The sequence below is a fragment of the Caretta caretta genome, chromosome 5, assembly GCF_965140235.1.
Source record: "Caretta caretta isolate rCarCar2 chromosome 5, rCarCar1.hap1, whole genome shotgun sequence".
Classification (NCBI taxonomy): Eukaryota; Metazoa; Chordata; order Testudines; family Cheloniidae; genus Caretta; species Caretta caretta.
The window spans coordinates 91726728-91739795 of NC_134210.1; the positions used below are offsets into that span (position 1 = coordinate 91726728).

Consider the following 13068-nt stretch of genomic DNA (forward strand, 5'->3'; position numbering starts at 1 on the left):
TCTCTCAATAATTACTTCTGTCACTAATCTTCAAAGTTTTCCATGTACTTCATTGTCTGTAAAAGGATGTGTTGCAGTACCTTGATAAACTACTTTCCCTCTGCTGTTCTATTTCTTTTGTCCCTGTTTGAAAGAGGAATGCAGGATGAAGAAAAACATTTATAAATAGCACAACATAGTTAGTAACTGATCCCCTTTCCTATGGCTTACAGACTTGAAGTAAGGGTGAATTCCAAAGTAATGGAAAATATTATATAACTACATAATAATTTTCAAAATGTGTGAACTAATTCAAGATGTTAAGTAAGAAAATAATAAGCTGCACCAATATGGAAATTTGTAAAGGAAATGTGAATTTTTAAAAAGTGGCCTCTAATTATGGGCACCTCTGTTTTTTTAGTTACTGAACTTTTCAGACATGAGTGTTTCAGGTTGGGCATCCAGATACTGAGGCATTCAAAATCAATGGCCATTATCAAAAATGTGGGCCTAAGCAGCTAGTTATCTTCACTTCTGTCTTTTCCAGTCTATGCTAGTTGGGGTAAAAATGTGGGTCAAAGGAACACAAATACGGGCTATGGTATAGTGCTGGCTGGTGACTTAACAGGGATAAATGTGAACTTTTAAAACGTGAATTTGATACAGTTGAACTCACATCTGTACAGTGGCCACAATATTCAAAAGAAATATTGTTTACAAATAAAGTGGTGGGACTTGGGCGACTGGAGAACTCAGAGATTGATAAAGGAAGTGATATTGGAGACTTGGTGGGGGAATATGGTGAAACGCCCATGGCTACTGCCCATGGTCTGTGTCACTTTGGAAGGTAAATAGATAGACCCCTTGTTTTTCATTTTATTTCGTGTTCTTTTGCATTTGTGAAAAATAACTTGTAAAATGAAATCAAACAAACAAAACAAAACTACCCCACAGTGGCAGCTTCTGTCCTGTGGTGGGTGGGCCCAGCTCCCCGCTCCAGGCATTGTAAGCTAGTGCACAGGGTCACAGCGCCACTCATGTTTGGCCCGTCTGCTCCACTATGAAGATGGCGGGGTGGCTTCAGCCAAATTTGAGTGAGTGGCATTGGGACCTGGCATGTGGGGCACAGCACAAACAGGTTGAGATCACCCTGCAAAACCTCCCACAGGGCCTCCCATTCTGGATCCTGCCCCCAGGGCATCCAAAGATAAAACTACAGTAGAACCTCAGATTTATGAACACCTTGGGAATGGAGGTTGTTCATAATTCTGAAATGTTTGTAACTCTGAACAAAACGTTATGGTTGATCTTTCAAAAGTTTACAACTGAACATGGACTTAATACAGTTTTGAAACTTTATTATGTAGAAGAAAAATGCTGCTTTCGACCATCTTAATTTAAACGAAACAAGCACAGAAATGGTTTCCTTATTTTGTCAAATCTTTTTTTAAACTTTCTCTATTTTTTTTAGTAGTTTACGTTTAACATAGTACTGTATATCAATTTTAAGTAATCCTCTTTCTTCTTTTTAGTATTTGTTATCCATGAAAAAACATGCCAACCCAGAAGCCCACCGATTTTAATGTCCATTCAAATAGCACTAAAAAAAATGCTGCAGTAAAACATACCAGCACTAGTCTTTATAATGACAATTAAAAATAAGCATCCAAACTTAACTTTCCTGCTTAAGTACTACAGGATAAACTACGCAGACTTGAAAAAATCTTCAATGGTACTCTGCTTGAGGTTGCTAACAGGCTTTTTTGCTGCTAAGGTGCATAGCTCTTGACCCATCATTAGGTTCACTGGTGTGGCTTCAGGCTGTTGTCTTCAATCGCTTGAACAGGCAGCGAAGTACTCTTCTGCTTGCATGTGTGGGATCCCCTTGGTGTTTCTCCCCCTCCTTCTTGTCACTATCAATGTCACTGTCCATTTCTCTGTGCTGTTTCACGTACCAATTCAATTATCTCATGGTTGCTAAGAATAGGGTGTCCATGCTCATATTTATCTGCGTTTAGCCATTCCTTCCTGTTCCTCCGTGGTGATATCCAAAAGATGTCACTCTTCAGAAAAATTTAGTTGCTTTATTTCCATCTGATCATTGTTTTCCCAATTATCAGGTTCAGTGTTATCAATACATGGCTAAAGTTTATTCCACTAGCGTCTCAAAGACTCAGAGCCAATCTCACTCCAGGATTTGCACACATGTCAGCATCTTTGCTGACAGCATCTTTGATTGTCAGCTGTTTACAAAAATCTGTAAGATTCAAATCGCATTGATCCCAGTAATAATTGCCATAAGAGGTTTCACTTGTATCTATGTTTCATGTTTGCCAGAATGCCTCAGTCCATTGGCTGAACCATTTGTGATGTTTGGTGGCAAAAACAAATACCAAATGCTTCTGTTAATAGATTTTCAATGGCAGGGTGAGATGGAGCATTATTGATCAGTAGCACAGCTCAGCTAGGTAAAGATTTGGACATAAGGTAGTCTTTTACAAGTGGAACAAAGTTTTTTAAAAAACAGTTGGTAAAAATGCCTTTATCCATCCAAGCACAGCGCTGGCTGTAGTAATGGACTGGTAGAACTGACATAGTGATGTCTGCAAAGCAGACTTTTGTGAACGAACACCAAAGGGAGCCATCATTGTGACCCCATCTTTACTGGATTTGAAATTCTTTGCTGTTTTTCTGAACTATCTACCAGAGTCTTGTTTGGAAGCAGGCGTGAGTACCGGCCCAACTTGTCACAGTTAAACACAGTCCTGGGTAAGTTCGTGCTGTTCAATAAATGATTTGAAAGTGTTTTTAAATTCACCAGTGGCATTCGAGTCAGCTGTCAGAGACTCCTTGCATCCCCAACTGCTGTATTCCATGCCACCCTTGCTTGCTTTAAAATTGTCCTCACCTTTGTCTGGATACATTTCTCAGTAGATTACTTGGCCTTGTTTGTTACTATCACACTGGTTATAGTAGTGCCTTTTGATCTCGCTCTTGCAAATCACAGCTGCATTGCCCTATCAAAATCAGCAGCTTTGAGTAAATACAGCTACTTTTTACTGCTCCACTGTCTTTGGAGTCTTTTGAAAATTGCTTTATTTTTTCCTGGCTTTTCCAAATATCAATGATGGTTGCTTTCTTGATACCCTATTCTACTGCTATGTGGCTGAGGCTAACACCATGGCATTGTCAAGTTTTTAAAATATTTCTAGCTTTATGTCAATTGGAAGTGTGACACGTTCTCACTTGCCACTAGAAAAGGAGTACTTGTGGCACCTTAGAGACTAACCAATTTATTTGAGCATAAGCTTTCGTGAGCTACAGCTCACTTCATCGGATGCATACTGTGGAAAGTGTAGAAGATCTTTTATACACACAATCTACACTTTCCACAGTATGCATCCGATGAAGTGAGCTGTAGCTCACGAAAGCTTATGCTCAAATAAATTGGTTAGTCTCTAAGGTGCCACAAGTCCTCCTTTTCTTTTTGGGAATACAGACTAACACAGCTGCTACTCTGAAACCTGTCACTTGCCACTGCTTGCCATTTTGCTCAGTCATACACGATTTGCTTTATTATTTATTTATCCCAGCTGATGCATGATTGCGTAGGTCCAGGTCCAGATGAGGTGTGCGGGTTGCCCGGCCAGTTCCTATCTCTGGTGTTGGTGTCGCCGAGGTCCTACTCTGGCGTTGTGGTGGTGCTAGGGGGCAGATGGGAAGGTTTCCTCCCATTTCCTGCTACTAGGTGGCCGGGGTGGTGAAGATGTGGCCGGGCCTCAACGTCTGCACGGCTCCCCTAGGCTGGTGCCACGGGGTGGGAGGCGGCGGCTGTGGCAGGGGGGCTGCCTCTGCAGCGGGCGCGTGGGGGGAGCCCCGGCTGCTGTCTCTGTCCCGCGAGGGTGCGACAGACCGCGCGTGGGGCCCGGCCAGGGGGCAGCAGCGTGGGCGTGGAGCCGGCTGGTGCCCGGAGGGGCGGAGGGAGCTGCCCAACCTGCCTGGGAGCGCTCCGCTCCCTCCCCGTTCATTGGCAGGCTCCCCTCGCCGTGCTTCCTGCTCCGGCCGCCGCGCCGCCAGCCGCAGCCGCCCCTTCCTCCGGGCCGCGGGGAGGTTGCTGAGAGCCGGGACGGTGCTGCCGGCCGGGCTGTGCCCCAGGAGCGAGCGGGCCGTGGCGCGCTGCGAGCGGCGGAGAAAGGTGAGCGAGTCTCCGGGCCGCCGCTCTGCGGGGCTGGCCCGCCCCGCCCCGTCTTGCCCTTCCCCGGCGGCGGGAGCGCATCCCTGCGGGGACTGCCTCGCTCCCGGGCCGGGCTCCTGCTTGGCTCGCTCCTCGCTGCACCCAGTGCCTGGGCTCGAACGTGCGCGAGGAGAGCAGCCTGGCCATGGAGGGAAGGGGGCTAGTTCCCCTCCCCCAGGGAGCCCCGTTGGATACGGTCCCTCGCAGAGTCAGCTGCCATGTAGCTAAGCCCTGCTCCTCAGAGCTGGCAAAGGGTTTCCCGGCTCTTACACCCCGTCTCTCTGGTAGGGAGTTTCTTCGCCCACCAGTGAAACGCAGCCACATCTTGGGGGGTGGGGGCGCATTTAAGTGCGCAGCCAGCCATACCGAGGTGCCGCCCACTGATTGGTGCAGGGATCGGTGAGAAGTAAGAGAAGGAAGCAAAGTACCACAAGGCTACTCTGGAAAAGTGTCACCGTCTGATTCTGGTCCAGAAGAGGATTTGGGGAGGGGCTTTCTCCTTTCTCCTGGGCCTGCCTCTGGTCTTTGGAAAAAAGCCACCCAGAGGCTGGATTATAGCACCTGAAGTGGAGACTTGGCCAGAGGAAGGAGTGGTTGGAAAAATAAACTTGCTCAGTCATGGTAGTTATCAGATGAGGGTAACTGCCGCATTGTGAATGTTTCACCATTTATTTTTATCTAGGGCTTGTCTATACCGGCAATTTACAGCGCTGCAACTTTCTCTCTCAGGGGTGTGAAAAAACACCCTCCTGAGCGCAGCAAGTTTCAGCGCTGTAAAGCAGCAGTGTAGACAGTGCACCAGGGCTGGGAGCTGTGCCCCTTGTGGAGGTGTTTTTTTTCAAAGCTCTGGGTCACTGTGCCATGACCACGCAAGCCACGTTAAAGTGCTGCTGGTGTAGACTAGCCCTTGGAACCTCTCAGAACCTCTGCTTAGACTGGTGAGGGTGTATGTGTGGGCACATTTTTATATATATTATATACATTTTTGTGTATTTATATATAATATCCACTCCTGATCAGGGAAGGAAAACTAATAATGGGTGACATTAAGAAGGTTTCAGAGGAACAGCCGTGTTAGTCTGTATTCGCAAAAAGAAAAGGAGTACTTGTGGCACCTTAGAGACTAACCAATTTATTTGAGCATGAGCTTTCGTGAGCTACAGCTTAATGCCTATTTTTCTTTAGTCTTTACTTAAAAATGTTAGTGGTGACCAGATACTCAACATAATTAATATTAACATGGGGGAGAAACAGATTTCAGAGCAGGGTAAATAATATTTAGCTAAATTAGATGTATTCAGGGTAGCAGGGCCTAATGAAATTCATCCTAGGGTACTTAGGGAACTAGCTGGAGCAATCTCAGAACCATTAGTGATTGTCTTTGAGAACTCATAGAGCAGACAGATGAGGTCACAGTATTGGAGAAGGGCAAACATCCTACCTATCTTTAGAAAGGAGGATAAAGGGAACCTGAGTAATTATAAACCAGTCAGCCTACATTTGATACCTGGAAAGATACTGGAACAAATTACTGAACAATCAACTTTTAACCATCTAGACAACAATAAGTAATAGCCAGCATGGATTTGTCAAGAACAAATCATGCCTAACCAACTTAATTTCCTTCTTTGGCAGGGGTACTGGCCTAATGGATTGGGGAAGCAGTAGATGTGATAGATCTTAATTTTAGTAAGGCTTTTGACACAGTGTTATATGACATGCCCATAAGCAAACTAGGAGAATGTGGTCTCTATGAAATTACTATAAGGTGGGTGCATAACTGGTTGAAAGATCATACTCAAAGAGTAGTTATAAATGGTTCTCTATGAAACAGAGAGGGTTTTTCTAGTGGGGCCCTACAGGGGTCTGTCCTGAACTATTCAGTATTTTCAGTAATGACTTAGAAAGGAGAGTATGCTTATAAAATTTGCAGATTACATTAAGCTGTGAGGGGTTGCAAGAATTTTGAAGGAGAGAACTAGAATTCAAAATAACCGTGACAAATTGGAGAATTGATCCGAACTCAACAAGATGAAATTAAATAAAGACAAGTGCCAAACTACAAAGAAGAAGAGGTTAGGGATCCTGCCCTAACCTAACATTGTTGCATGGATTCTAAATATCCACTGTTCTGTTACTAGGGACTTCCTACTTTTAAAATTTCTCCCACTTGATAAGGCACTCCCCCAAAGCATGTGAAATCAGTTGTCGAGCACAGTGTTTCTCAACAACCGGTCCCTGAGATCTCTCTGACACACTTTAAGAAGGCAGCAAGTCCCTGCTATCAAAAAGGTTGAGAAACACTGGTAAACCGTTGAGCTGAGTTGAGTTGTTGACATCATGCAAGATGCCTAGACAAAGAAGTAAACAATTGGGAGCCACACTGGCCTTTGCTTACACTAGAAACCCAGGACAATTCAGAGTTTCGAAGGCCTATTCCTATCTTTAACTCCGCTTGATCATGGGATGGGTCCTTTTCACTTGGGGCTAGTCTACACTGGCAATGCTAAAGCGCTGCTGCGGGAGCACTTTAACGTGGCTTGCGTAGTTGCTGGGAGAGAGCTCTTCCAGTGCTCTAAAAATCCCACTTCCACGAGAGGTGTAGTGACCAGCGCTGGGAGCATGGCTCCCAGGGCTGGTGCACTGTTTACACTGGCGCTTTACAGGACTGAAACTTGTTGCGCTCCGGGGGGTATTTTTTCACACCCCTGAGCAAGAAAGTTGCAGCGCTGTAAATTGCCAGTATAGACAACCCCTTAAATTAACAACAGTTTGCTTAGCAGAAGGTGTTAAGAGGGAACATGCAGTGGTTGTAATGTTAATGCTTCTCTAAGAAGAGAACTTCCCTGGGTGACTCCAATCGAATGCCATGTGAAGTGGCATTAGAAGAGAGAGACTGCAGTATCATTTTGGTGCTTTTTTCCCCCATTTCTAGACATCCCTTTTACTCTCCTAACATTGTTTTATGTGGCATTTTTGTGGACTTGAGGCATTGTGAGATTCCATTTTAGATGGTGATATTAAAAGGGACATTAAAAGTAAAAATCATACCGTATAAAACTTTCCAATTCCCTGCTACTAGTCACACCCTAGGTTATTAAAACTGAAAACATAAAAAATCCGATTTACGGGGATTATTTATGGTGGATTTTTGAGTTTTATTTCATGTGCAATTAAGCTATTCAGTCTTGCTTTCACTCATAGTCAGTTTCATTTTCAGGTTCTCAATGTTGCAAACAAAACAAAGGGAGTATTTATTTAAAACAACAGTTGCTGTTGGATTTTCTAAATCAGTTGTGAAAACACTTTTATTGGCTGTTAATTTTTGAAATGTATATGTAATTCTGAAACTTCAAACTATTTTGAGCCATAAACCTCTGTAGGTTCTGCTATCTGTCAAGTAAAGGGAGGACAATATCCTTAAAGCAATTAGTTCTACTTTTGGCATCTCAGAAGGTATTAAATTAAAGGAGAAAATAAATATTCCATGATTTTAAAGTAATAGAGTAGCAGTAACAAAGAAAGAAGGAATAGTACGTTTCAGTGTTTCCTGGCTATTTTGATAAGCTATTTGTGGCTTAAGTTCTCCCTTTTATCATGGCTCTGAGCCCGTGAATCACAGAGGGGTTTCATATGATGCTTGCATCAGAATGGTCAAAATGTTAAGCAGTTAAATCTGCTATGCTCTCTAAATGTTACCCATTCATTTCCTGTGGACTTTAAAAAGAGGTGATTTGATAGTTTGAACAAATATTGACTCAATGACATCACAACATCTGATAGATTCTTTTTTTTTCTTTTTTATGATGACTGCCATCTTGGATCAAACCAGTGACCCTCTTAGAGACAAGCACTCTGTACAGTGGCTATTTCCAGATGCTTTAGAGCAGTGTTTCTCAAATAGGGGTATTCATACCCCTGGGGATACACAGAGATCTTGCAGAGGGTACATCAGCTCATCTAGATATTTGCCTAGTTTTACAATGGACTACATAAAAAGCACTAGCGAAGTCAGTACAAACTAAAATTTCACACAGGCAGGACTTGTTTGTAGTGCTCTATATACTATACACTGAAATGTAAGTACAATACTTATATTCCAATTGATTTATTTTATAATTATCTGGTAAAAATGAGAAAGTCAGCAATTTTTCGGTAATAGTGTGCTGTGACCCTTGTATTTTTATGTCTGATTTTGTAAGTAAGTAGTTTTTAAGGGAGGTGAAACTTGGGGTTCGCAAGACAAATCAGATTCCTGCTATGTGTTTTCTCAGTGTTTTCCTGTATATGTTTATGCAGGTAACTGGACACATTAATCTCATGATAATACCTGTATGATGGGGAAAATATGATTCTCCCACACAGCTCAGGGGTTTCGCTGCTTCCACCACACTTGTGTGGTGTTAGCTGCTTTACTTTCCCCAGAATGCCATTTGTCCCAAGTAATCCACAGGAGGTCAGAGCTGCTCCTCTCCACTGGAACTGCCCTCTCCTGCAATTGCCTGAATGGACTCACCTGCCCACAAGGACTTTTCCTCCCTCACTGTGGAATGGAGGGGTACATCTCACGTAAGAAGTAACCATTTCCCATGGGTTTTATTTACACAGAGGTAGCTTCAGCAGGGCATATTCAGCAGTATGCTCAAGTGCCGGATTCCCAGGTGGAAACCAAGAACTGAGGCTGTAGTGAATAAAGGAAGTGTAATGACATGATGACTATCACTGTGATTCACTAGCTACCTTCTGCATGTTTTGTACTAGTGCAAGTCCCTTTCAGTTTGTCCAGAGATTGGAGCCATTCCTTTTGTCAACTACAGTCATGCACTCCATATAGCCTTCCATCGGAGTTATTTCAAAGGCCCTGTCCTTGCAGTCCGGCACTCTTGTTAGAGAGGAACAGAGCTGGTGAGCATGGTTTGTCTGGATGCTTCTCGCTGTCTCCTGGCCCCTGCTTCACAGTTGTCTGCCGTTCCACAGCCATGTAGAGCCTTAGTTGCCCAGCGTACTCTGTGGGTTTGTGCCCACTTGATAGGTGGATTACTGAGAATATCTGTAAATGGAGGAACATGCACACCCCTTTCACTTTCTGTCTGTGCTGCTACTTTCTCTACTGTACTGCTTGCTATGCTGCTTAGTTGTGTAGACCCCTGTAGGGATGGTCTGCACAGATGGCGAATTGGGTCCATCCACACTGCACCTATCTCGGATGCTAAGTCAATGTTTTAAGTAGGGTTGTGGCAGCAAAGTGGCATGAATTGACCTTCAGGTATCAGAGAACTTGGCTCTAAATATCTTATCATGGATTGTTAGATGAAGTTAATTTTTTCATAATTTCAAAAGCATGCTTTGAGTGTTGGCCTATTTTGTCCAAAATCAAATAATAATGAAACTCCATATTCCACACTTTTCCAATAGATTCTGCAGATTACTAAGGGTGGTGGGGAAGGGGAGAAATTATTCCATGGGTGTTCGCATACCTTTCCTTCCTTCAGTCTTTGTTCAGTATCCTCATCTGTGCTTGCTGTTTGAGCTCAGCCAGACTTTCCAAGACACTTGGAAATTGTGCCTGCAAGCCAAGATCTTCAGCTTTCCTTTTAGGATTTTGAGTCAGTCTTCCCTCAGGGGCCTTTCACAATACATTTTACTTTGTCTTTGATTGCAGTGTTAGTCTAGAGTTAATATATCTGCTAAATAACATTAATCTGTCATTGTGGTGTCAAACAGGACGCTCAGTATACAACAGGAAATAGGAATTACACAACTGCCTATTTTTAATTATTTTGAGACTTAACTCCTAAAAGTACATTGTATAAGAAATGAAGCTAAGGCATGCATTGATTTCTTTGAGTAACATGGACTCTAAAATAAAGCATCTTTTGAAAAAGCATCTCTAGGTCAACAAAATAGAAGACCCCAAACCCACGGTTAACAGTAGGACAGTCGTTATATAATCTACCTAACGTGAATTGATGCAGCTTTTGTTTTGCACATTCTGTGGAGGACCTTTAAGGAGGAAGATTCCTTCATGTAAATTGTGATTTGCTTACCCATGAATCAAAAAACTACTTTCATAGCAATTTCAATAACTATATGTTGTACCACCACGCATCTACATTGTACAAATTAGTATCTATATAATCATGTTTGTAACATTTACTAGGCTGCTTGCTTAGCTGTGTAACAAACTGTTTCCAATATGCAGTGCTATCTAGGTACTTTAAGCAGGCGTAAACAGCGATAAGAGTTTAACAGACTCCTGCCCATCCGATGAGTAAAACTACATCTCTATTTCTATTTTCAAGTTGGAAGTTTTGCTGCCTGTTAACCGAAAGGGTTCTTTCTCTCACATTCTCTGTTGGGAATGCTTACTTAAACCATGTGTCCTCCTTTGTTCTAAAAATAATAACTTCCTAGTAAAAGAATGGTTTCAGAGGAACAGCCGTGTTAGTCTGTATTCGCAAAAAGAAAAGGAGTACTTGTGGCACCTTAGAGACTAACCAATTTATTTGAGCATGAGCTTTCGTGAGCTACAGCTCACTTCATCAGATGTATACCGTGGAAACTGCAGCAGACTTTATATACACACAGAGAATATGAAACAATACCTCCTCCCACCCCACTGTCCTGCTGGTAATAGCTTATCTAAAGTGATCAACAGGTGGGCCATTTCCAGCACAAATCCAGGTTTTCTCACCCTCCACCCCCCCACACAAATTCACTCTCCTGCTGGTGCTAGCCCATCCAAAGTGACAACTCTTTACATAATCAAGTCGGGCTATTTCCTGCATAGATCCAGGTTTTCTCACATCCCCCCCACTCCCATACACACACAAACTCACTCTCCTGCTGGTAATAGCTCATCTAAACTGACCACTCTCCAAGTTTAAATCCAAGTTAAACCAGAACATCTGGGGGGGGGGGGGGGTAGGAAAAAACAAGAGGAAAGTTTAGTGTCCTTTTTCTTTTGTAGAGAAGCAAAGTGTGCGTTGTAAATGGCTTGTCTAGTTTTAGTAAAATCCAGCCACGAGGAAGTTTGTGTGGAAGGTTGGTTCTTTATGAGAGTATCCATTTTTGAGAGCTCATTCTTAATCTTTCCCTGTTTGCTGTAGAGGATCTTGATCAGGTGATTCCGCAGTTTCTTTGAGAGCGTGAGGCACAAGCTGTCAGCATAGTCTGTGTGGTATGTAGATTGTAATGGATTTTTTACCTTCAGTCCTTTTGGTACGATGTCCATCTGTTTGCATTTGGAAAGGAAAGGAAAAGGACACTAAACTTTCTAAACTACTACATGCTACAAGGGGCCACAGCAATGGTTCCCTCACCCCACCTAGCAATATTGTTAACCTATCCAACTATACTCTCAGCCCAGCAGAAGCAGCTGTTCTATCTCGGGGCCTCTCCTTCTGCCCCTCCACCCCCACGAACATGATACAGTTCTGTGGTGACCTAGAATCCTATTTTCGACGTCTCCGTCTCAAGGAATATTTCCAAAATACCTCTGAACAACATACTAATCCACAGAGGTCTCCCTGCCAACACTACAGAAAGAGGGATTCTAGATGGACTCCTCCTGAAGGTCGAAACAGCAGACTGGACTTCTACATAGAGTGCTTCCGCCGACGTGCACGGGCTGAAATTGTGGAAAAACAGCATCACTTGCCCCATAACCTCAGCCATGCGGAACGCAATGCCATCCACAGCCTCAGAAACAACTCTGACATCATAATCAAAAAGGCTGACAAAGGAGGTGCTGTTGTCATCATGAATAGGTCGGAATATGAACAAGAGGCTGCTCGGCAGCTCTCCAACACGAGTTTCTACAAGCCATTACCCTATGATCCCACTGAGAGTTACCAAAAGCAACTACAGCATTTGCTCAAGAAACTTCCTGAAAAAGCACAAGATCAAATCCGCACAGACACACCCCTGGAACCCCGACCTGGGATATTCTATCTACTACCCAAGATCCATAAACCTGGAAATCCTGGGCACCCCATCGTCTCAGGCATTGGCACCCTGACAGCAGGATTGTCTGGCTATGTAGACTCCCTCCTCAGGCCCTACGCTACCAGCACTCCCAGCTACCTTCGAGACACCACTGACTTCCTGAGGAAACTTCAATCCATCGGTGATCTTCCTGATAACACCATCCTGGCTACTATGGATGTAGAAGCCCTCTACACCAACATTCCACACAAAGATGGACTACAAGCCGTCAAGAACACTATCCCCGATAATGTCACGGCTAACCTGGTGGCTGAACTTTGTGACTTTGTCCTTACCCATAACTATTTCACATTTGGGGACAATGTATACCTTCAGATCAGCGGCACTGCTATGGGTACCCGCATGGCCCCACAGTATGCCAACATTTTTATGGCTGATTTAGAACAACGCTTCCTCAGCTCTCGTCCCCTAAAGCCCCTACTCTACTTGCGCTATATTGATGACATCTTCATCATCTGGACCCATGGAAAAGAAGCCCTTGAGGAATTCCACCATGATTTCAACAATTTCCATCCCACCACCAACCTCAGCCTGGTCCAGTCCACACAAGAGATCCACTTCCTGGACACTACAGTGCTAATAAACAATGGCCACATAAACACCACCCTATACCGGAAACCTACTGACCGCTATTCCTACCTGCATGCCTCCAGCTTTCACCCTGACCACACCACACGATCCATCGTCTACAGCCAAGCTCTGCGATACAACCGCATTTGCTCCAACCCCTCAGACAGAGACAAACACCTACAAGATCTCTGACAAGCTTTCTTACAACTACAATACCCACCTGCAGAAGTAAAGAAACAAATTGATAGAGCCAGAAGAGTTCCCAGAAGTTACCTACT

The 13068-nt window shown here is 43.7% G+C and overlaps 1 protein-coding gene across 2 annotated transcripts in view; it reads left to right on the top strand.

The window, feature by feature from the left end:
- The window catches only part of GOLM1 (golgi membrane protein 1), a 98731-nt gene that overhangs the window by 31909 nt on the left and 53754 nt on the right, over nucleotides 1–13068 (top strand). Inside the window, exon 1 of one of the 2 annotated variants that reach the window (XM_048849714.2) lies at nucleotides 3660–4174. The exons of the other annotated variant lie outside the window; for it this stretch is intronic. The gene's annotated coding sequence lies outside the window, so the exon portion shown is untranslated. Of the gene's footprint in view, nucleotides 1–3659; nucleotides 4175–13068 lie in introns of those variants that run through there. 2 annotated transcript variants of the gene reach the window in all.